General features: G+C 38.3%; 1 protein-coding gene across 6 annotated transcripts in view; it reads left to right on the top strand.

The window, feature by feature from the left end:
• CDIN1 (CDAN1 interacting nuclease 1) overlaps positions 1 to 20,649 on the top strand; it is a 245,976-nt gene extending 225,327 nt beyond the window's left edge. For 5 of the 6 annotated variants that reach the window (XM_030844132.2, XM_060294480.1, XM_060294478.1 and 2 more), the window contains one exon: positions 5,206 to 6,771. The gene's annotated coding sequence lies outside the window, so the exon portion shown is untranslated. Of the gene's footprint in view, positions 1 to 5,205; positions 6,772 to 20,526 lie in introns of those variants that run through there. The other variant, XM_060294484.1, reaches the window with a different exon arrangement.
• Positions 20,650 to 21,749: the final 1,100 nt, after the last annotated feature.

The following is a 21,749-nucleotide window of genomic DNA, read 5'->3' as shown; positions in this document are numbered from 1 at the left end:
AAATAAATATTAAAATGTTTAAACGCATACCAATCATGAAAATTAAATTGTAGTGTCATTTGCCCAGACTAACCTGTGATCAACACCCAGAGAATGTCTTTTCATAGTTGGTTAGTAGCATCTCATGAAACGCTGGCAGAGTAGATACCAAGCCATGCATGTCAGGGGCTCCTTCCACCCCTCCAACCTCAACTGTGGAGTAAGAGCAACTGAAAGGAAACTGACGGTGTGCACTGTAAACTTTCATGGTGCCCTCAGTGTCCGCTACTCTTGCTGATGCGTTGCATAAGTTATGAAAGGGAGACTTGAAGAGCAAAAATGCTATCATCCCTTTTTACTCACAAACAGTAAAAGTTCGGCGGAACAGAAGTAACAGCCCTTGAGAATAACTTTGCAATGGGCCCATTTTAGCGCAGCAGGCTGTGTGGTCTAAAGATAATCTAGACGCCTTCATTAACTGAACTTGAAAATTTCAAATGAATTTGCATCGGACTCAACCTGGCATCATATCTTGTTAAAAACATGAAGACTGATACAAACTGTCCTGAAATGGCTTGATCTGGTTATTGCCTAAAATTGATCTATGTTTGCAACTCTTTGAAGTCAAATTAACACAGAATCACCAAAATAGTCACTTCATTCATTCTAACTAGCACATAAGCATTGGTTGATATAGCTGGAGATATGATGAAGAAGGGTATCTATAGGAACCATAACTCCCCACGTGCTGGAGGCTCACCAAAGACAGTCTGATTGACCCTCCCCATCTTGGGTGGGGAGTCCAATGTTACCACCTAGTATGATTCTGGGATCAATTCCAAAGCAGCCAATAGGCTCTCGGAATGAAAATCCATATAGGGAGTGATCTGTTCCTGGGTGCCTATAGGAGAGAGAAGGGCTATGCAGCAAACAAAATTTATTGCCTACCCACAGACACATACACACACGCACTCCTTTATCTTTTCTAGCAAAATACAATTTTTATCAAGAACTGGAGGAAGATGCTTTATCCCAACACATGGTGAACTGGTCCAATAATGAGCATGCAACACCATTGTAACCAGTGAGCAGTGAGGAAACATGTACTGTGAGGCTTCAGAGAAAACGTTTCTTCCCTGATAAAAGGAAAGCCCATTTTCTGCCATCACTTTCCTTTTGGTATAAGGGTGGGATGGTTGGAGCTTCAGTAGCCATCTTGTGACTGTGAGCAAAAGGCTAAGAAACCACCAGAGACAGAAGTAATGGAGCCATTGAGTCTGGGTCACTGCCAAAGTCCTCTTGTTTCAACAATCACCCCTTAGGTGTTCTGTCACTTTCACCCAAAAGCATTCCTAACTGACAGAGGGATCTTTTGAATTCCTAGAACAGGATTCTTGGTGATTTCTTATATGCACAGTGGGAGGATTTGAATGAAATACCTAACAAAGTTACTGGTTGCTCAAGACATACCCAGAAACACTGATCCCTAAGCAATATGAAACTCTAAGAGGGCTAGGATGGAAGCTACTTGCCCTCAGAGAGGAGATGAACCCAGCAATTTATTCTGCAGCACCCCCATCAAATTCATTATTTTGTAGAACTCTGAAAATATGTCAGGTGTCTATGCCAGAACTTAAATCTCCAGGGACATCATTGTCAATACCTGAGATCACGATGGAAACTGTTATAGAGAGCAAAGGGCCCCCGCAGAGAACTGTGGGTAGAAACTTAGCCAGATATACAATCATTTGGGGATAACCTTTCCCATCTCCCTCTCCATTCCACACCCCCATAAAACAATAGCATTTTCACTGGATTATTCAATTGAACATCTTAGCCAAATTTCTCTTTCTGTCTTTGCCAGCACATCTAAAATGTTTATAATGACAAGGATTGCACCTACTGTGCAACACACATCTAATTAATCTAATTAATACACATCTAATTCAAACAGGTATGATTACCTACAAAAGAGGAGGTACAGCCTAGTCATGAAGTCTAGCAGCACCGGCACCAGATGCCTGGGTTCCAATCAGAACCAAGTCTCATGAACCTTCTGAATCAGCAAATTCCTTAGGCTCCTGGTACCCCGATTGCCTCATCTGTAACAATGGTGGTAATAAGTTCCTTCTGCATATGAGTTGTAAAAAGTTAAAGCATTATATATATGTCAAGTACTTATAACAGATCTTGGCTCCTAGCATATACTCAATAAATGTTAGCTATCATTATTACCCCTTTTCTAGATGAGGTCGTTGAGGCTCGCAGAAGTTAAGTAACTAGTTCAAGGTTTTCCAGCAAGTAAGTAATAAGGCTGTCTCAAAATGTCTAATTTAAATAAGATGGTTATAATTTATCTTTTATGTTATTTTTGGAAATATGATAAACATTGCTAGCACTCACCAATATTCTCCTTGACCTCCTGAATGTACAGGAGACTACACTTTCCAGCCCCTTCGTGATTACACAGGGCCAATTCTGGCTAATGAAGTGTGAGTGGATAAGACCTCTGTCAGTGAGGCAGTGAAAAGTCTGCAGGATTCTCCATTCTCTCTCTTCCCCTAATGTACCACCCAACCAAATTTGAGTCTCTACCCTCGTGAGCTCTGAGAGATTAAATAGAGCAACCTACACACCAGCACCACCACCACCACCCAATAGGGGCCAGAAGTAAACTTTTATGTGTTTATCTACTAAGATTTGGGGGTTGTTACCACAGTATCATCCTACCCTATCTCAATAAGTAGAGTAAAATTTCCAAATATTGTAAAAAAAAAAAGAAAAGAAAAAAAGAGTATTGACTTAATATTCTATTTAATTAACGTTATCCCAGTGGCTCACTGGCAATCCCTCTTGGTAATTTTTTTTTTTTGGTTCTTCTGACATTATAACAGTGTTATAATGAGCCATAAGGAAAAGTTCATGAACATTGTTCTATAGCTTAATTTTCTGTTGCATGTAGTAATCATGCGGCAAATCTATAGGATAAAAAATTATGAGTGTTGGGCTGCCCTAGTGGCGCAGTGGTTGAGAGTCCGCCTGCCGATGCAGGGGACACGGGCTCGTGTCCCGGTCCGGAAAGATCCCACATGCTGTGGAGTGGCTGGGCCCGTGAGCCATGGCCACTGAGCCTGCACGTCTGGAGCCTGTGCTCCGCAACGGGAGAGGCCACAACAGTGAGAGGCCGCGTACCACAAAAAAAAAAAAAAAAAAAATTATGAATGTTGTAACTAACATAGTTCATAATTTTAGCCTTAATGTTATTGCTGCTTCGCATTTTTTTAGGATATCAGAGAAAAATCTATTATAAAAATTATCATGGCCTTTTGGGTTTTTGAAAGGCATTTTAGCTAACCCTGCATGTAAGCAATCTTCAAGTAGGCATAAACAAATTGGTTTTCTTTCTCCCAGACCTAGAACATACAAATTTGAATCTTAAAAATTGATTAATCTCCTAAAGACATGGTTAAGAAAATGAACATAATGAGCATAAAACACAGACTGGGATAAAATATTTGTGAATCCTATCTAATAAGAACTTGTATCCAGAATATTTTTAAAACTCTGAAAACAATAATAAAAAAACAAACAACTCAATAAAAAAAAAATCAGGAAAATATGTGAACAGTCATTTCACCAATGAAGGACTATGCCATGCGAGCACATGAAAAGATGTTCAGCATCATTAATCATTAGGAAAATACAAATGAAAATCACAATGATACACCACTACACACCTACTGAAATAGCTCAAGTTAAAAAATTGACATTACCAAATGTTGAGAGAAGATGTGGAGCAACTGAAACTCTCACACATTGCTTGCTGGTGGAAATGCAAAATGGTATAGCCTCTTGGTTAAAAAACTTGGCAGTTCTTATAACATTAAATACATTCCATATAACCCAGCAATTTACCCAAGGGAAATGAAATGTTTTCATTTAAAAAACCTCTCCAGGGCTTCCCTGGTGGCGCAGTGGTTGAGAGTCCGCCTGCCGATGCAGGGGACACGGGTTTGTGCCCCGGTCTGGGAAGATCCCACATGCCGCGGAGCAGCTGGGCCCGTGAGCCGTGGCCGCTGAGCCTGCGCGTCCGGAGCCTGTTGCTCTGCAACGGGAGAGGCCACAACAGTGAGAGGCCCGCGTACCGCAAAAAAAAAAACAAAAAAAAACCTCTCCAGGAACAGTTACAGTAATGGTATTTATAATTGCCAAAAGCTGGCAACAAGCCAAATGTCCACCAACTTATGAATAGGTAAACAAAGTGCGGTACATCCATACAATGGAATACTGATCAGCAATAAATAGGAACCAACAAAAGATACTCACCACACATTAAAAAATTTCAAAAGAGTAATGCTGAGTAAAGAAGCCAGACTTAAAGCACAATATACTGTATGTGCCATTTTTATAATATTCTAGAAAAGTCAAAACTATAGGGACAGAAATCAAAGAAGTGATTGCCAGGGATTAAAGTAGAGGGGAGGAAATTGACTATCTCTGTCTTAATCCTGGTGGTTGCACACTGTATACATTTGTCAAAAATCATAGAACTCTGCACCAAAAAACTCTGTAAATTATACCTCAATAAACAACAAAAGCATATACATTTTTTTAAATGGATAATAATTTCAAATGAGTTTGTTCTTCAAATGTTGGTAATGTTTTGACAGTTTATAAGTTAAACTTTTCCCCGATTCAATTTACTATCTATAAAATAATAATATATTAACTTATCTATATTAACTCTGCTTGAAATATGTATATGTTGTTTAAAGTCAAAATTTAGAAGAGTAAATCATATTCAAGCAAAAAGGAAAAATATATCTTGCTTTACTGCCTTGGACAAAATATTCATTCAACACAACTCAACAAATATTTATTTAGCATATATTGTTTCAGTATCTGTAAAACAGGCAGCTTTGCAAATTTTAAAGGCCCCTAATAACCATATTATGTCCCCAAATCTCCATTACTTCAAAGCATGTTAGAAAAGGCCTTGATGATATTGTTTATGTACAGAATCCCATTTCTATCTTAGAATAACACCTGGTTTGTAATAAGCGAATATTGTGTTTGTTATTTTATTATTTAAATTTCTTCCACTCACCACTATTATGCAAATGTAGTAATATCTGTGGTAGTTGCCTTTGTTAATTGCCTACCCACCAGACAGTCACCACACCACCAACCCCAGCATTACTTTTGCTTGTGTCCACTGTTCCCTAGGCTGTATACTTCCTCAGAGGAAGAGAACCCCAGCCGCAACCCTAAGAGGCACATCATGATTGCTCTAAGCCACTCACAGCACCTCCCTTCTGTTACCAGTGACTGGTATAGGCGTAGACATATGATGCAATTGGACCAAAAACAGTTGAGAGAAGGTCTGCTGAAAGGCTTCTGGAAAAGGCCTTCTTTGCTGATCAAGAATCACAAAAGAAACAGTCCCTCTTCTGCTGGTTGTAGTTGTATCTGAATGGGATGCATGAACTGCTGTGGCTATCTGGCAACCAGGAGCAGTGCTAGACTGCAGACAAGCCAGCTCCCTGAGGATGAGGAGGCAGAAACATGGGAAAAGCCTGACTGAGGACGTTACTGAGTCCCTGAATTGGAACTGCCACATCTCCTGTTATCTCAGTAATAAATTTTCTTTACTCTTTAAGCCAGTCGAGTCAAGCTTTTCTGTATTTGGAGCCAAGAATGCCATAAGCAAATACACTGTTACTTACAGCAAACATACTGTTTCCCATTGCGGTGGGGAAGGGAAGCTGAGATCACAGAAAAGGAAGCAGGACATCCCCCATTTATTTTTTGGATCTTGAGGATATAGAATAGTATTTATTTTAGTGATTAAAAATATGGATAAAATACTAATCTTAAATGCTGATAAAAGAGGAAACTGGACATGGGATAAATGGATACTCTGTACTATCTTCACAATTTTTCTATAAATCTAAAACTATTAGAAAATAAAGTTCATTTGAAAATAGGGATAAAAATAACAGTAGATAAAACAAAGAAAGTGAGCCTTTAAAAGTGAAATTACTTTGAATAGTGGCTCTTCACAGGTGATCAACTTTTATGGCAAAACCTCTTCACTTCTACAGTTATTTCCATGCATCTTCCTACAGAGTGAAGGCACTTCCTGAAAATGCGTAAAGGAACAGGAATTAGTGTGTCTATTATTGATAGATAACAGCCACACTAGAGGCGTGAAGTGACCTGCTGGAGGTCACACACTAACAAGGGACAAAGCCAAGAACAGACCTTGCCTCCCATGAAGGCAGCTTTGCTTTTTCTTCTCTTCCTCTACTTGAATGGCAAGACCCACTTCCAGAAACTTATGGAAAAAGGAAATTTTCAATTTGGAGAAAACTATTCAGACAATCTGCACACAGAGTGATAATTCAAATGCTATGAGGTGAAGAATATAATTTTTTTCTTTTAATTTTAAAAAGAACATAACTGGAAAAACAATTCATTGAGCAAATTGCTATCCCAAACACCCCAAAACACCTTGACTTTCACCAAACCTTAGCAACTTACAGGACAATTCAATAAGAAGAAGATGCCCTTTATACTCCTCTATTTCTTTAACAAAGCTAATCATATTTATTAGAATAAATTTATAAACAATGGGCAAAATACATATGTCTCTTTCAACTAGTCTCTTCAATATAAAACATTCTTGTTCTGAAAGCCAAATTTCTCTACATAACTTATAAGTAAGGCAAAGTATGAGCTGAACATTATCCAGTGGAAGTATATCTGAATCACTGATAGACTGTATGAAAACCTTGCCTAGTGTCATACTGGAAAACCAAAGCTCTGAAACGTACATAATATTGTAAATCAATCATATATCAATTTAAAAAAAGAAAACCAAGGCTCCTTTAAGAAAAAAAAAAAAAAAGCAAAGGCTATTATATCCAGCAGGAGGGTATGAAGAAAATTAAGTCTGTAATATTAATAACTTCAGTCAACAAAAAAAGTAGTAGAACATACCAGAGACTGTAGAGCATTCTCCCTGCTTTTCAAGGACAGACACCAGCAGCAAAACTGGTCTATTCCCCACAAAGTACATCAATGGAAGACTGATCAGTGACAGCGAAGAGAGGTTTGCTATTGACACAAGTCATGGCTCATGATTAGGCCAGTGGATTCAAGAGCAAGAGGCATTCATCCCAGAGGCTATGTAGGAAAAGTATATCAGAACCTCTATTTTCCAATTGCAACAAAGAAAAACTTAATTGTACTAATATTTAATATTGTTTACTAATTTTACCAATATTATTCAATATTTTACAATACAGATAAACAATATGTAAGTAAATATACAGAGTTTAAGAGTGTGTGTACAATTCTTTTCCCTGACAGCAGTATGTGATCAGTAACACCAAGGATCTACAGGTACCGCCTATGAGTGTCCACAGTCATTGAATACAAATTACACACTGATTTTGACATGTCTCTCCAAATATATTGATCTGTTACGCTTAAGTACTTCTAAGGGGCATACTTAATTTTCAAATGTTTGGTCTCAATCTGGCAGTAACAAATAGACTAGGCACAGTAGTCACGGAAAGCATTCAAAAATTGAAGTATGATGTGCCCTTTTACAAATGTCTAGGTTCTGCATTTGGAAAATTAACATACCACACCAGAGAAGAGTAGAAAGAAGCAGCTAACTAACTCAAATTGTTGAATTCACCACTTTTCAGTTCAGCCAGTCACACTGGGCATTATCCTATCCGCAGGTCAGTAGTGGCACATACTATATGCGGAAACAGAAAAGAAATAAATAAACCAATAAATGAACATGTTAATTTTCCATAGTGATAAGTGCTATGGAGAAAAGAGAATAGGGAGATGTAACAAAGAGCAACATGGTTGGGAGAGGGGGCATTTTAGATTATATGCCCAAGAAGTTGATTCAGCAAAGACCTGGATGAGAAGGGGCTGAGCATTCCATGCAAAGGGACAGCATGGGTGAAGCCCTAAAACAGGGAAGCCTGTTCTGTTTGAAAATGACAAATAGGCCTGTGGCCAGATATAGTGAGCAGGGAAGGAGAGCGAAGTACATGGACAGAGACAAGACTGTGTGGTGAGGTGTTCAGATTTCACTGAGTGCAATGGGAAGCCACTGGAAGATATTAAGCAAAGAAGTGACATGATCTGATTTACATTTTTAAAAGATTACTCTGGCTGTATGAGGCAAATAGATTTTAGGGGAAAAGAGAGGAAACAAAGATCAGGCAAGAAGCAGCATTATTCGCAATATTCAAAAGGCAGAAGCAACCCAAGTGTCCATGATGGATGAATGGATAAGCAGAATGTGATATATACATACAATGGATTCTTACTCAGCCTTACAAAGGAGGGAAATTCTCATCTGGATGAATCTTAAGGACATTATGCTAAGTGAAATAAGCCAGACACAAAAGGTGTTGTATGATTCCACTTATCTGAGGTACCTAGAATAGTCAAATTCATAGAAACAGAAAGTAGAATGGTGGCTACCAGGGCCTGTAGAAAGGGGAAATGGAAAGTTATTATTGAATGGGTACAGAAGTTCAGTATGGGAAGATGAAATATTTCTGGAGATGGATGACAGTGATGGTTTCACAGCAGTGTGAATGTACTTAATGCCACTTAAAAGTGGTTGAAATGGTGACTTTTAAGTATATTTACCACAATAAAAAAAATTAAGAGGTTACAGAATTATCCTTTCTCTAAGAGCTCCATGATGAACACCACCAAGATAAAGGCTCTGAGAAGTCCTATAATAAATAAATTTCTTTAACTGTTAAAAAAATAAATAAAAATAAAACAATGGCCCATGTCTGTGGGTCTCTTTCTGTTTTGTTAAAAAAAAAAATTAAGAGATTTAAAGAAAATAAAAAAGAAATGATGGTAGCTTGGACTAGAGTGGTAGAAGTGGATAGATAAGGGGAATAATTGGAGCTAGAACCCAGAGGATTTGTGGATAGATTGGACAAGCAAGGAGGAAGAAAGGTGAGGAGGAAAACAAACTCAAGAATGACTTCTAGGGACTTCTCTGGTGGTCCAGTGGTTAAGACTCCATGCTTCCACTGCAGGGGGCATGGGTTCAATCCCTGGGCAGGGAACTAAGATCCCACATGCCATGTGGCATGGCCAAAAAGAAAAAAATAAAAAAAAGAATGACTTCTAGGTTTTTGACTTGATCTAGCGGCGGTACCATTCACAGAGCTGAGGAAGCTTGGGGCTCGAGATTATGGTGAACAATGGGATGGAGCAGAAATTTAGAATTCTGCTTTGGATATATTAGGTTTGAGATGCCTAGTAGAATACAACTAAGTGCAGGTGTAAAGTTGACAGTTGAACGTTATATCTGAAGGTGAAAGAGAAGACAGTGCTGGAGAGATGAATCTGGGGGTCATTAGTATATAAAGCCCTAAGCAGAGAGTGCAATTAGAGAAGTTGGCCATTATACTTGGCTCAAAAGTTTACAATATATTATATCACCCAAGAAAGTAGCACAGCTTTGAACATAAGATAATTAAATGATTTTTCTTTTTGTGAACAAGAGAAAGTTAAAGTGAGAAGAAAACAAAGTTTTTATGAAGCTCCTGAAAAATGCTCCAGGCTCCCCACTGGAGAGTTGTTATGTATAAATGCTTATGGTCTTTGAGGTCTCTTCCATCTCTTTTATATTTATCAGTACTGCCTTGTAATGAGAACTAACTTTATTATATAGATGTTAGCTTTCCAACTCATATGGAAGATGTCCGAAGGTAGAGAACATATGATAATTATTTGTATCACCCACTATAATTATTGCAATGCCCTGCACATAAAAGAAACCCAACAAACGTGTCAATTATTGGACTCACATCTTAAAGAGACCAGTAAGATCATTCAATAAAGGAAAATGGCAGGATAAAATGTGTCATTGACTCATAGGTGCAATTATTGAGCATCCTTTGGAGGAGTAGGGTCCTCCTTTTTTGCCTAAATTGCCTAGAAAAAAAGAGAAAATAGTCTAAATTATTCAAATGAGATAGCAGATTCAAAGGGTCAGCGCACTCCTTCACTGTCAACTGCATACATCTGGCACAATAGCAGCCTGAAAGGTTACTCATTAGTCAAGTTTTGATTTAATTTAAAAAATCTCTGGTTATTGGAAAGTGATGGGCAGGAAAACCTCTATGGATCAACACACTCTGCTACTTCACGACAAGTCAAATTCCAAACAGGTCAACGACAGCACTCATCCCTCACACTCATTCACTCAACAAACATTCACCATGAGCCAGATACACATCAGTGAGACTTACCCTCAGTTCTCAAGTAACTCCTAGTTATGTTCACAGTCTAGTTCCCTTGTGTGCAATGAGAAGAAGCAGAGATATTTTCAGGATCCCAATGCCTGTGGACGGTACATAGGGCAAAAGGAAGATTTCCTCCCAACCAGAATGTATTAAGTTGGGTTCTTTTAAATATTACATGATGTAAAATCAATTTCTAGGTAAACAATGTGTTACTAGATGACTAGAAGATTCTTCTCGTCTAAAGATCAGGGTGGTGACCGGATGTCAAAAGCAGCTGCTTTACCAATGGCATTGAAACATCTAGAGAAGGAAGCAGCCTTTCAGAAGGAGACTGGTCAGACTGGAAGTTGGAGAATGGGGAGTCAGAAGTAGAGAAGCTGGCAATGGGTGGCCAGCACTGCCATGGGCTAGAAGACCAGGTTCCCAGACTATCAGCCCATCCAGTCTCTGTGGAGGAGGGTGCCTCAAGTTAGCAAGTCCTTTCAAATTTGACTCACACAGCTAATCTCTCATGTCCTGATTCCATATGTATTAGTGTCTTTCTCATTACAATTTGGATTCTCATTTAGATTTCTCTTTGCTTGTGAGAAAACCAACCTGTCTGGTCTTCTCATGATTATATTTTATATTTCAATTAGGTAAATCGGCATTCTGGTTTACATAGGCTCATGTGAGCTGGGTTCATGAAGTCTCTTCATAAGGAACAGATCCATCTCAGGGTGCTGAATACATCAGATTTCAGAGCCTGCACATCTGAGGGCTCTACTTTCAGTTCATCAAGGGAAGTGCCAGACTGGGAGGCTCTGTGGCAAGCAGCCAGCCAGCCTCCCCATGGGACACCCTAACTATGGCATCATTGCACTTTGAAGCCCCAACAGAACTCCCTGGAAGTTATGTGTGAATCTTACCATGCCCAATTAGTAATATTTCTTCACCTTGAACTCTTTATTCTTCAACAGGTTATTAGAGCTGTTGGGTTTTTGTTTTGTTTTGTTTTGTTTTGTCAGGTATGAATGAAGGAAAGTGGTCATAATTTTTGATTCACCTTGAGTTTTATTTCCTATGAATCAAGGAAGCATTTCATGCCTGACACACAGATCCTTAGGCCCAGGGTCCCGATTGCTACACATGCGCCTTTAAACTATTGAGAATCATCACTTTCACTCTAAGAACCTGGGAACAAATAACGAAACTTGGTGACATTCCCCCATGCACATGGTTAAAAACAGGAGTAGGCTATCTCTGTACCATAACTGAGAGGTCATGTAAACATGCTACAGCAGAAACAAACCAGCCTATACCTTTGGATTTGAAAGTGAGTTCTTCTAATGAGACCTGTCAGATACTTGTTAACTGCAACATAAATGCCTTTCGGCTGCTTTTTTTGCTCCTGATTAAAAAGAAAGCAAAACTGTAACACAATTCTTAAACAAAATTTAAACAGTATCATCATGGCTAATGCTTTTTTCACAATTCATTTCATCACTGCAGGCAAATCAGTTCCTCATTCATAAAATCTCTGATTGTCAAAACAATGCACATGATCGTTTATCATACTGTAATATATCTTAGAAAGCAATCATAACATAAGGACTTTCTCTTATGTAAAGGAAAGCCTATTTTGATATATTTTAAAGGCATCCCCTAATTGGCTATTCACTAATTTGTTGCTATGAGCAACAAAATATTTTGTTTTGGAAACTTTCAGGATTTTAGTGGCTGTGTAGAGTGTGTCTGAATATCTGAGCTTTTAATTCCTTTGTTTCTTTTAGCCTTGGTCCTTGTGATACTTCAGATAGGAAAATTAACTTTTTTATCTAAGCATACTCCTTTTAGAATTTTTTTAAATAATTTATAACATACACGAATCACACAAAACTATGTAGATTATTCCTTGGCATAATAGTTAGAATGCCTAGTTGAAACCAATACTGGTTGACTTAACCACAAGAGAATTTCTGACAATGTATTAGTTTCCAAGGACTGCTATAACAAAATACCACAAACTCGGTGGCTTAAAACCACAAAAATATATTATCTCACAGTTCTGAAAGCTAGAAGTCCAGACTCAAGGTGTTGGCAGGGCCATGCTCCCTCTGAAGGCTCTAGGGAAGAATCCTTCCTTGCCTCTTCCAGCTTCTGGTGGCATTCTTTGGATTGTGGATGGTTCACTCCAATTCCCGCCTCCCCTGTTACACAGCCTTCTTACTGTGTGTCTGTGTGTCTCTTCTCTTCTCATAACAATGCCAGTGATTGGACTAGGGTCCGCTCTAATTCGGTATGTCTTGATCTCAACTTGCTTATGTCTACAAAGACTCAACTTCCAAATAAGGTCACATTCACAGGTACTGAGGGCTAGGGACAAGGCTAAAAATATAAGTCCAGAGGGCTCAGGTACAGGGACATGTTGGTTGGCACATGCTGCTGAGATGGCTGTTGTCTGTGTGAGTCCTTCACTTGTGCATCATATTGTTTACACAACTCCTCCAAGAGTTGCAGGACTGGACATCTGACTGACTGGCCCAACAGTCACACATGCCCAACACTTGACAGCACTGGAGCAGGAAAAGGGAGGCTCTGTCCCCTTCAGCTTCTATAGTGCGAGAAGACACCAGGGTTAGCCCCCCAACAGGGAAGAGGCCATTCCCCAAAAGGAGACAGATGCCACTAGAAAGGCAGAATGGAGTCTTGGCTGCCAAAAATGAAGGAGCTCTATGTTCCCACTTTCATGGCTACTTGCAAATCAGGTGTGACCAAAAAGTTGATTCTGCAAATTCACCACAGCTTGTCTGCATAACATCAGGATACACAAGTAATCAGATACACAATCCAAAACACTTATCTAAAACCTTTGGGCCCAAATATATTTCAGAATCCAGAATTTTTCAGATTTTAGAAAGATAATATAGTGTGTATACCACATATTATGTAACATCCCAGCAGGTCATGCAACAGCATCCCATAACCAAATGCATAAATATTTCTGCAGTGAATTGTTTGAATATTCACACTAAATGGTAGAAAAGACCAAAAATAGCCTCATGTGAGTTTAGGTCAGATTTAGGCACTAGATAAGGTTAGGTCAGATCAGGTTTTGCTATCAAATGTTATTTTTAAAATTGGAGGTTTGGGGGGCTTCCCTGGTGGCGCAGTGGTTGAGAGTCCGCCTGCCGATGCAGGGTACATGGGTTCGTGCCCCGGTCTGGGAAGATCCCACATGCCATGGAGCGGCTGGGCCCAGGAACCATGGCCGCTGAGCCTGAGTGTCCGGAGCCTGTGCTCCGCAGTGGGAGAGGCCACAACAGTGAGAGGCCCGCGTACCGCAAAAAAAAAAAAAAAAAAATTGGAGGTTTTTGGAGCATTTTGGATTTCAGAACTACAGATAAGAAATCGTGGACTATACTTTTCCCTGACATTTACAAAGTCATGAAATCTAAGTAAATCTAAATTAGGCCAAACATAAAACATCCTGGGTGTATCTACTATAATCTATAGCCTTCATATAGACTCTGTCTATAATCTATAATCTGCTCTATAAACTTTCCATCTATAATATCCTATAATGTACAACTATGCATCATCTGAGCATACAACCAGCATATAAAGTCTTCAGTTGTTGTCATGTGGCCTTGGGCTCACGACGTTACCAAAGGAGGAAAACTAAATCATCAATTAAATTCCTATCTACCATGTTAAAATTTAGAGGCCTACGGTTATTTCCTTATTGGTCTATGAATTACTATCATTGTCATTTTTTCTCAAACTGTAAAGAAAACAGTTATCTCTTTAAGTGATCTTCATCTGCATAGGTAAGAATCCAATTTTACCCTATGAACATGATTGTTACATGGAGGAAGGGAGAGAAATTATTTATGCTCAGTATCAAAATGGTTTGATTTTTCTTGATTCTGATTTTGTTTTCAATAGTCCATATATTGTTCTGCTCAGAGTATAGCAAGACCCAAACCACAAAGGGGAGAATTAGGGTTCCTCTTTGAGAAATAAATTTTAACAAAATTATTTTACAATGTGTGAACTGCTGAGAGAAATAAAGAAGACTGAAATAAATGACATATCAGATTCATGGATCAGAAGACCTACTATTATTAAGGTGTCAAATCTCAGTAAATTGAGCTGTAAAGTCAATGCAACCTTAAGCAAAATCTCAGCATTTTTTTTAAAGAAATTGATGTGTTGATTCTGAAATTTATACAGAAATGCAAAGAACCTAGAATAGTCAAGACAGTATGGAAAGTGAAAGACAAAATCAATGGACTGTTCTACCTGATTTCAAGACTTAATATAGAGTTCCAGAAATCAAGACAGTGTGCTAAATAGATCATATAGATCAATGAAACAGACTAGAGAGTTCAGAAATAGACTTACCCATATATGTCAATTGATTTTTGACAAAGATGGTGAGGTGATTCAATGAAGAAAACATAGATATTTTTTAAAATGGTGCTGGAACAAGTATGTTCTTATAAGAAGGAAATGAATCCAGACCCCTACCTCACACCATATGTGAAAAATGAACTCAAAATGGATCAGAGACCTAAACATAAAAGATAAATTTATAAAATTACTTTTAAAAATAGGAAAAAAAAAGTGTCTGACTTCAGCAAAGATTTCTTAGAACACAAAAAGTATGTCATAAGAGAAATGATAAATTGGATATCATCAAAATTAAATACCTCTGTTCTTTGAAAGAAACCACTATGAAAATGAAAAGACAAGCCACAGACTGGGAGAAAATATTTGCAAAACATATATCTGAAAGAGGCTTGTATCCAGGTTATATAAAAAATTCTTACAATTCAATAAGAAGAAGACAAGTGATCTAATTTTAAAAACTAAGCAAAATATTTGAACAGACACTTCACAAAAAAAGATATACAAATAGCCAATAAGCACAAGAAAAGATATTCAACATCATTAATCATGAGGAAAAAGCAAATTAAAATTATAAAATATACACATGCATTAGAGCAGCCAAAATTTTAAAGGCACAATATCAAGGTTTGGTGAGAACCACTTTGGCACAGCTTAGCAATTTTTTAAAATGTTAAACATACACTTCCCAAAGACCCAGCAATTCTACTCTTGGGTATTTATCCAAGAGAAATGAAAATATATGTCAACACAAAGACTGTAGATGAATATTTATAGGAACTTTATTCATAATAGCCAAAAGCTGGGGACAACCCAAATGTCCATCAACAGGTGAGTGGATATAAATTGCTGTATTTCTATACAATGGAATGTTATTTAGCAATAAAAAGTGTACTATTGATACATGCAACATCATGAATGAATCTTTAAAAGGTAATGCTTAGAGAAGGAAGCCAGATGAAAGAGTATGAATTCATTTATACGAAACTCTAGAAAAGATTAAGAGCAGGAGTAGATCAATAGTTTTCTGGGGCCTATGGGGGCAGGAAGATCGATTGGGAAACAGCACAAGGAAACCTGTGGGATGATGAAAATGTGCTCTATTTTGATTGTGCTGATAATTAGATGGAGTGTCCATTGGTCAGAATTCATTGAACTTTATACTTAAAGTGGATTCCCTTTTATTGTATGCAAATGACACCTCCTTAGAGTTGTTGTTTTTTTTAACTACATTAACTCTGGTCACTGATGCCGTATATGGTCCAGTACAAGGCAAGAAGGGGACTCTCCTTAATGCTCTGATAACTCCATCTCTTATGTCAGTGTGCTTCTGGTCAATAGTGACATCCACACTTGAAGTATTTATTTGAAATCTTTGATGGAAATATCATTTAGAAACTTTATGGAAGTTATCATTAATTGAAGTGAGTTATGTATCATTATCAAAATGAAAAGAAGTGTGTAGAAATTATGCTCACATTTAAAATGTACTTAGAGGACATATTAGTTTTGTAAGGCTGTTGTAACACAGGATCACAAACTATATGACTTAAAACAACAGAAATGTATTGTCTCACAGCTCTGGAGACCAGAAGTCTGAAATCAAGGTGTTGGCAGGGCCATGCCCCCTCTGAAACCTGTAGGGGAATTCTTCCTTGCCTATTCCCAGCTTCTGGTGGTTTTCTGGCAATCTTTGGTGTTTCTTGACTTACAGGCACCTAACTCTAATCTCTGCCTTTGTCGTTACACGGTGTTCTCCCTGTGTGTCTCTCTGTCTTCACACAGCCATCTTCTTATAAGGACACAAGTCATATTGGATTAGGGCCAAACCTACTCCCTTATGACCTCATTGTAACTTAATTAATTACATCTGCAGTGACCATATTTCCAAATAAGATCACATTCTGAGGTACTGAGGGTTAAGATTTCAACATATCTTTTTGGGGGAACAAAATTCAGTCCATTATAGAGGTTAAAATATTGAATTCACCCCATATTTCCAACAGGTCAAAAGAATCCAGTACTATCTCTTGCTGACCAGAGATGGGGGATTTATTAACTCATTCCTTCATTTATTCAGTCATTCATCCATCCATCCATTGCATAAACATTCACAGAATACCTGCAATGTGACGAGGCTTATCTGGGGATACAAAGAACACTAAAAGAACCCTACTGTCAATGAACTGAGATCTCATGAAGGGAAGAGACAAGTTAACAAATACTTAAAATATTCTGTGGAATGTGCTGCCATAGAGGTTTATTCAAAGGTGGCAGGGAGAAGAGAGTGACTACTTATGACTGGGTGTTTCTGGAAAATAGTGGCACTGAACCTTTCTTTAGAAGGATGGGGGCAAGGATTAGGGTACAGAGACTGATATTTTCCAAGCAAGGGAATAGCACATCCAAAGACATGAAAGTATTAAAAAAAAAAAAAAATATATATATATATATATATAGCACATTCGGGACATTATTAGCAGTTCAGGGTTATTGGATGATTGGTTGCACAGGGTTATTAGGGAGAGCAGAAGAAGAACCTAGAAGGAAATCTGGGGCCAGACAATGAACGGCCTTGTGCATCATGGCAGACATTTAGATTAGCCTGTGGGATATACAAAGCCAATTAAAAGTTTTTAAGCAAAGAAGTAATAATACTTGCTTTTGTAAACAGGAAATTAATAATCATATTACTAGGTATGGAATTTATTAAAATAAGAGTCTAAAAAGGGAGACTAATCAGGTGGCTTACCTGGGATTAAGGCAAAGGCAGTAGAACAAGAAAACAAGAAGTGGTTTCCAGAGATATTTAAAAGAGAGAATGAACAGAAGTAGTGGCTGAGGAAAAGGGAAAACTCAAAATTACAGCATTAAGTGTAGAAGACGATAGTGGGAAGAAAATGACAGTTTAAAATGTAGCTTATTTATTTATTCTCCTTCTTTTGTGTAAATGGATTTGGGAGTGCCTTGCAGGGGTGGAAACATTACAACAGGTTAAAAAAAATGAGGAAATAGAGGTCAAGACAAGTAAATTGAAGGCAAGATGAAAACTGGCACTCAAAATGCATGTTATATGATTTATATAACTACGCAATATGAAACAGATTTGGCTTGATCTCAGTTTCTTCTGGCATATCACGCAGCTTGCAGGATTTTAGTTCCCTGACCAGGGATGGAACCTGGGCCCTCGGCAGTGAAAACACAGGGTCCTAACGACTGGATGCCAGGGAATTCCCAATTTCAGTTTCTTAATGGCCAGAGCAAAGAGAGAAGTCGTCTCAGGGCAAGATCCATAGTGTCCAATAGATGAAAACAGGAAAACTGTGAGAAGAACCCAGCTTTTCCTGGCACTGAGAATGGAAAGCTCCTCTAGAAAAGGGTCAGTGTTTAGCACACATCGAAATGGAAGAACCATTGGGACAAGTGGACAGATGAAAATATGCATCTAGCATTCAAGAGAGAGGTTGGGCTGGGCAATCCAGACTTGGGAATTATTGCCTTTTATTGAATATGTCCCTCAAAGTTTTTCATTGTTACCTCATACACCACCGCAAGAATTTTATTAGCAGTAGAAAGCACATGTTCTTCTGTTAAAAGTGAGAATATTGAAGATTATAGATAAAAGACTGCATTGAAAAAATTGTCCCTAAGTTCTAGTTTTCAAAAGGAACTTCAGATGAACCTACAACCTCAGTTCACACGGTAGAATTCTACGTGAGGATCAGAGTGGTACCACCTAAAATTCTACTACTGCACTCAAAATTGTCCCTAGTCCCACCCACCACCAACCGCAAAGGTTGTTCTAGTCCCTATTTATGTGGAACCATAACTGAGGATTGTTTTGTCGGCATTTCCTTTCATGTTGTACACGTGTGTCAAGTTAGATCAGTCCTGAGCTAATGATTCCAGAATAAAAGAGGCAATATTCAGCCATGACCAAAACTTATTTTTTAAGATAACTAATGTTCACCATATGCCTACTTATGCTTCCTTGAAAAGGAAGATAAACTTTCATATTTTCTCCATTGCTGACTTAGAGAAAGAACGTGTATGTAAGTGATTTAAAATCTTGACTAACTCCACTCCCCTGTTTTGATTTACAATTTCAGCCTCACACACAAAATCAAAGTATGGATTTGGAGAATCCATATGCGTTTTAAGAGATATTTAAGGGAATTCATTACTGCTGTTTAACTTTTTAAGCACATCCCGATGGCATCTGCCTAGAATTCCCCACTGGATTCAAATCTTTATCAATTTCATATATAATATCTCTGAAACCATCTGGTTCTTAACAGTTCAGGGGATACAGTCAAGCAAAATCTTTCTAGTAGCTCTATACTTTTTGATTATCTCAAATGTTTTTCTCTCTACCAAAGAGAACATGTCAAAACTTTCACATTATTCTATAGCCATTCTTGACTCTATGATAATAACGCATTGATATATGTCTGCCCGTATTTATAGACTGGGCTTGCACTTACAATTAAAATACCTAAAAATAATATCCATTTAACAGTATGTCTTTATGCTGTAACTACCCATTTTTAATATTTCCACTTGAAAAGAATAGAAATTCAGCTCTTCTACCACCAAGTGATGAATTTCAAAGTCAACAAAATGATAAGGGAAATATGGGGGCTCGTTGACATCTGCACTTGCCATACCCTTTCTTTGTAAAGCAAAAATATGATATTAATAATCAGTTTATACAGGCACACTATGGAAAAGTGAATGTCAAAGTATAGCAGTGTGAATGCTGTATTTGACTTTCAGGTTTCGTAGATTTTTATCTTGAATCATAGCTTAAAAGATTAACCAGCTATTCAATTCATAAGCTTGAACACACACCTCACAGTAGAAAACAAATTGGCATTTGGAGTTCCCGGATAAAGTGCTATTCAAAGTGACTCCTTAGTCATTAAAACATAGAGTTAGTTTTGTGACTAGCATCAGTGAAAATCTTTCTCATGTAAAGAAAGCAGTAGGAATAAACTTTAAGTCAAAGGCAAGTTCTTCTGGTCCCTCATCCGCAATGTTTATCCCAGTGGGATATGATACAGTCTGTGCAATTGCTATGTTCCACAATAATTATAAAGAGCAATAACATGTGGTATGAATAGAACATGTAACAAAGAACAGCAGTAGATGGTAAAATAAACCACTGGTTATGTCAAAACTAATAACTTATTTACTCATGCAGAGTCAATGAGTTAAGAGGTCAGTTGAGCCCTGTTGTTTAAGCCTTACTAATAGTACACGTGGCTTTTCTGGTTCATCATTTTCAACAGTTCCTTCAGAACCATTTTAAGGATTATGTGAAATTGACTGGATTTCATTAATGGCTCATGTAAGACATGTGCTCATATCTTTGAAAGTGAGGTCCAAGATATTTAATGTAAGCATTTGCCTTTTTGCAGCTTCTGGGAAGAGGTGGCGAGTTCTAAGACCTCTTGTCATAAATACAGCATTCACTATCATAGAAAACAGTATCTGTCTTTTTTAGGAATGAAAGTAATTGTACAGTGTGACATTCGAAGCATCTTTAAAATGTTATGTATCATGGTGTACTTAAAAACACAGTGCACTTCTCATTGATCTTCCCATTTTACTTTGATTTAAAATGCAGATCTTTTCTTCCTATTGAAATCTTGCATTTTTATTTATAAATGTATAGGGGGAAATCCATTTCAGACATATGCAGTCTCATGAATTATGTTTGGTAGTTGAAACAGTGTGCACTTATGTCATGGATTGAACATCCTCCTTTATTAGAATGCTATTTATTGCCACCAGCTGCACTGCTTAGCTAAGAAAGTTCTTGACACCAGCGATTGCTTTTCAGCACCACTGCTTCCGGCTGCTAACAGGGGATTCTATTTCCAAATGAAGGCACCCCTCTCAAGCTCTTCCTTCTGCTACACAGATACCTCCTGTCATCGTGATGCTGGAGAATCGATGGGGGATGGGCCTGCACCCACTCATGCTCTATGATCTCCCAGGCTGTAAATCTCCCGTGGCTTTGAGATTTTTCGCCTAATAGCACTGGCCTGAGAGCTGTCAAATGCATTCGGGAATCTCCCCAACAGTAATGGATTTTTCAAAATTAAGATGTGAATTCAGCTTGTGATCAAAGGGTGTTTCAGAGTCACTGGCGTGTGTTTCAGAAGAGAAGCATGGTGCATATCACAGTAGACAATGGTCTGTATTTTATTACACTTTACAGCAGGGAAAACTAGACAAAGGTAATTACTCTTCTTCTGTTAAAGACTATTATGACACTTGCATGAACAGTTAACCCTGCTGTTATTTTCTCTGCTGCCTGTGCCAATGGCATCCAGCCTATCCAAGCAGGAAAGGTATGGAAAGGGAGGTTTCAGCTCGTTTCCAACGTCACAGTAAGTCCACTTTGAAAGGTAATCTTCCAGACCACAACTGTGTATGCCAACACGCCGGCACGTTCCATTATTTGTTGACAGGATCCGTGTCCATGTCTTCTGCATGCCAGTTTGAACACTGGCTCCTTTTGTAATGCCTCCACACATAATTGGGCTCCCAGAGCCCACAGAGCTCACAGCAGCAGACAGTGACAGGGGGAGACCTCCCTCTGTTAACATGGAAACGGAACTTCCTCGCTCTCCTCTGGAAGGGAAATCCCCTCTAGGTCAAGGTTAAGGCTTTCTGCAGTGTAGGGAGGGCAAGCTCACGCAGAAGATACCTTAACCTGAGATCTTGGAGAGTTCTCTTCAAGTGGTGTCAGGCCCTCAAGCCTTCATAAGCAGCAAATTTCTCCCCTTGACTAAACAAGAGGACAAGGAGAAAACTGATTTCTAGACATTACCTTTGAGATACAGGCTGAAAATTAGAACTTCGGGGCACTCTCTGCCCCCACCAAGAGCTCAGGCAAAGACAGGCTCTGAGTGTTCTTCATTTCAGGCTTGGAAATGCAGCTGTTCAACCTGAGGTCCCCTTTTGAGATAAAGTCATTGCTCCCCTCCTTGGATTTTGCTTCTAATTCAGCAGGGGATTGGGTTAAAACAATACAGTTCTGTGGCCATTATTTACAAT

This window comes from Globicephala melas, chromosome 2 (assembly GCF_963455315.2).
Source record: "Globicephala melas chromosome 2, mGloMel1.2, whole genome shotgun sequence".
Taxonomy (NCBI): domain Eukaryota; kingdom Metazoa; phylum Chordata; class Mammalia; order Artiodactyla; family Delphinidae; genus Globicephala; species Globicephala melas.
This window is presented reverse-complemented; position numbering and strand designations above follow the sequence as displayed.